Raw genomic sequence first — 4244 nt, forward strand, 5'->3', positions numbered from 1 at the left:
GCTCCTTGATCACCACTCCCTGAGAGGGGAGCAGCCTTGCCAGGCCACAGAGGAAGACAATGCAGCCAATCCTGATGAGACCTGATAGGCTAGGGTCAGATGGAAGGGGATCCAAGTCCCTTATCAGTGGACTTGGATATTGTCATGGAAGGAAGATAAGGGAGGGAGAGTGGGATTGGAAAGGAATGAGGGAGGGGGCTACAGCTGGGATACAAAGTAAATAAACTATGATTAATGTAAAAAATAATAATGAAAATAAAATAAAATATTTCCATATAAATGCCTTTTAGATTTCTATTTTTTTGTCTCTATAACTTGTTATAATTTTGGATCTATACCCTATTGTTACTTTAAACATACCTTTCATATTTGCTTATTGGGAAAGGGGTCTAAATAACAAGCATATTACATATAAATTTGACAGTGAGAAGGGATTGAGATAGGGTCTCTATGTAGCCTATGTTGCTAAAGCTGGTCTTGAACTCCTGATATGCCTGAATCCGCATCTTATGTTCTGTGATTACGTGAGTATGACATCATGCCTACCATCATGTTAGTTGATCATTGAAACTTAGTTTGTATTTGTCCAAAATTTCTCTCTTTTCAGAGAGAATGTTAAATGCTAAAGAATGTTGTGTTGTGAATATGGACCATATTTTGCTAATCCATGCATTGAAACTTGAGATGCTTCTATGGCTAAGCAAATGCTACTGTGAACATGGTAATGTCACCATCACTTACACATCTACATCTGATTCCCTTGATTACATAACCAGAAATAGATTTTCTGGATCATATGATAATTCTACTTTGAATGATTTTGAGTTTATTTTTCTTTTCTGTGAGGGAGGTGTATTTTGATGCATTTACTTTCTTTCAGTTTGTGGGGAAAGGAAATTACCTAGAAGCTGAGCTCTCGAGGCATGCTGGGGCTGGCTACCCAGAGGCTATTTAAACTGTGGGCTGGCTTTCCCCAGGGTCAGATGATTGTTCAAGGTTCCTGAATAAACTGCATTGAAAAAAAAAAAAGAATTGTGGAATAAACTCACGGCCGCTGTTTTTACTGACAGTCCTCGCAAAAAAAAAAAAAAAAAAAAAAAAAAAAAAAAAAAGTTCTTTGAAAGGGATATTGCCATATTGCCTTCGTTCTTGGAGATGTGCCTTATAAATTTGGAGTAAATACGTTGCAGGAATATGGAAAGTAAAACACTGTCAGGTTTTTGACAATCAGTCATTTCAGGGGATTTGCCAGTTTATCCTTAGGTGAGACTGGACTTTGTCATGAGTGCATTCATGTTAAGACTTTATGGAGCTAAAAGTTAGTAAATGGATGCCTGAAAACAGAAAGTTGATTCCAGATTATTTGGTAAGTCAGTTTCTTATACATGTATAAATCTTCTGTCACTTTGTATATTCTCTCTAAACTTGATTATAATTTTAAAAGGACTACAGTTGTTAGACTGACAACACACTCCTTTATTGAAACCTGTTACCAAGTTCTTTTTTTATTTTTCTTTTTCAGCTTGTGGAAATGTTTTAATTACAGGACTTGTAGACACTGTGGCTAATATGTTGCCCACAATTCCTTGCCAATGAGGCCTCCTGCTGGGATACCTTCTTCTCCACCATCTGAACACAGGATGGTGACAGACCATGTTTTCATGTTACAAGATTAACATCTCTAGGAATCCAAGAACTGTGGTACAAAAGGAACATTTCATAGCTGGAGTCACTACAGTTTTCTAGAAACATCAGTTACTTCAGAACACTTTAACTATAAAATATATTGAATTTCCATATACTAATCACATACATGTGTACTAAATGTAATCAGCAGGCTACAAACACACACACCAGCTCCAAGTATCCATCCAAACTCAGCTCTGGACTGTACTTGTATCTAAACATACCCACAAGGCACTGGCAACCCAGTCCATCCAGGTGCCACCAGCTGTGGGAGCACAAGTCCCTCCAATTTCAGTGTGAAGGCTTCTGGCTGTAGAATGGGGCATCGGTCCAGCCCCCCCTTGTTTGGTCCTTGAACTTGAGCCACAGGTGACTGGATCCCATGCCAAGGGTCTTCCAAGGGGTCTCAGGAACAAGTCTGAAGGAGATTGTGATCACTGCCTATGTCCACTGCACCTCCCTGTGCTCTGTAAGCCCCAAGATCACAGACTCAGCCTGGACCAGGCATGGGCTAGAAGCCACTGCAGATAGCAGCTTCACCTCAGACCATCTCCAAGAAGTAAAGCATGTGGACAGTGGTTCCCAAGGTCATCTTGTGCCAAGGTCACACCCAGGCTGGTCCCTTTGCCTTAGAGTAGGTTTGAATGCAGGCCAGGAGGTGCAGGAGCTGTGTGCTCAGGTGCTCTAGATGATGGACTTGATGTTTGCCAGGGCAGGTGGCTGGGTTGTCTCCTCCAGGGTGTAAGGATAGGACATCAAAAAGCCTGAAGCCAGCTACCAGGGCCCAGTGCCGCCTACAGTATAGCTTGCAGACAGGGAGATCAATGCAGGCCACTGTGTCCTCAGCCTTGACTTGGCCTCAGACTTGGTCTGGATCAGCCAGTTTTTCACCTTGTTGCGTTTACGAAGGCTGGATTCAGATTCTGACTTCAAGAGGATCTCATTCAGCCTGGTACTTTAAGACCCAAAGACCCAAGTGGGGAGAACAGAACACATCTCTGTAGACAGTCCTACTTACAAAGAACCAGATGAAGATGGAGCTGCATGGGGTCGGGGCACATCCCTAGCAGAAGCCTTGAGAACTCCTAAGTGATGTTCCTTGGGCTCAGCCTTGGTGCCTGGTAAGGGCTGCAGGCAGCCATGTGAGGAGGGCTAGACATACTGAGGCATTCACCTAATATTTTAATGATGATGATGATGATGCAACAAAACCTTTATGTAGATAGATTATTTACTCTAAACAGAAATGCTGACAAAATGCCATATAAACACAAAGGAAGTGGTGCAGAATGGACATGCTGGCCAACTTTGGTTATGAGGCTCAAAAGCAACAGCCCAGGTTTTTGAGAAGATGAGGGTCGGGAGGGAGGGACAGTGTGGTTCTGTCATACAGTCAGCTGGAGGCCAGAGCTCTGAACAGTGGGAAGCAGAAAGAAACTACCTCCTAGGGGCTTACCAAGTACAAAAGTTTATCATTTTACAGCAGTTGAAATACTGACATCAATATTACAATAAATGCAAGTTTTACATAACATTCAAAAAGATTGAAGGAAGAAGCCCTCTATAAAAAAATTGGGACAATTCAGAGAATTGAGACTGTATATGCCAGTGACAGAAATGGAAAATTGCACCTGCTTAACCCTGCCAGGCAGCTAGTAACTGTTTGGAAAGACTTAGATCTGCAAAAGACCATAAACAAGTTCTTGCCAAGCCAATCCCTTCCTCCTCATGGAGCCACAGGGCCACCGCTTATGAGGGGGCAAACTTCACTTGTGCTCCAACCCTTTTCTTTTTTCCACTTTGTTTTGACAGTATAAATTGTGTAGGCCTTTGCTTGAACTGGGTCTTGAATATTTGGTTCATTTACAAGTTCTTGTATTCCTAATCTGTTTGATCGTGATAGCTGGCCTCCAGACTTTGTCTTCCTCCAGGATGGACAGGCACACTGTACCAGAAGGATACACGCTTGGATGAAACAGTGGCGGCTCAAATTTACATTTTGGTGGTGAGGATGGATAATCTTCTTTGAAAAGCATCCGTAGCCTCAACAAGCCTTATTCCCATGAAGTCCCCTTCATTCCAGGGATAGCACACTCCCAATTCATCAGGTTCATCCTCTCGTCAGAGTTCTTTGCTGGGATAGCCGCAAAGCCAAAGGGGTGTTCCTTCCTCCAAGCTTTCCTTTCCTGCACAAGTAGGCTGAGAGCAATCGAGGACATATTCAAAGTCCCTGGGCAACCGCGGCCGGACCATGGCAGCAACAGAAGCAGCGGCACTCCTTTGTCTCCTGTTCTTTAAAGCATTTTTTTTTTCCTGAAAATTTCAATTTAACAATCTTTTCATAGAGTATATTTTGTCACAGTTTCTTTCTCACAACTCCTCCCAGATCCTTCCTACCCATTCAACTCTATATTCTTTCTCTTTTACTTTGTCTCTCTTAAAATGAAAGACCACAAATGCAACACAAGTGAAAATAAAACAGGCTAATGAGATGAAATATGCCAACCCCTCCCAAAGTCCACACAGAAAACAGAACAAAACACTGAGTTTTGTTTTGC

The 4244-nt window shown here is 42.2% G+C and overlaps 1 pseudogene; it reads right to left on the minus strand.

The window, feature by feature from the left end:
* Window positions 1-3435: 3435 nt before the first annotated feature.
* Window positions 3436-3911, minus strand: LOC110560713 (SUMO-conjugating enzyme UBC9-like; annotated as a pseudogene).
* Window positions 3912-4244: the final 333 nt, after the last annotated feature.

Source organism: Meriones unguiculatus, chromosome 4 (genome assembly GCF_030254825.1).
Source record: "Meriones unguiculatus strain TT.TT164.6M chromosome 4, Bangor_MerUng_6.1, whole genome shotgun sequence".
NCBI lineage: Eukaryota > Metazoa > Chordata > Mammalia > Rodentia > Muridae > Meriones > Meriones unguiculatus.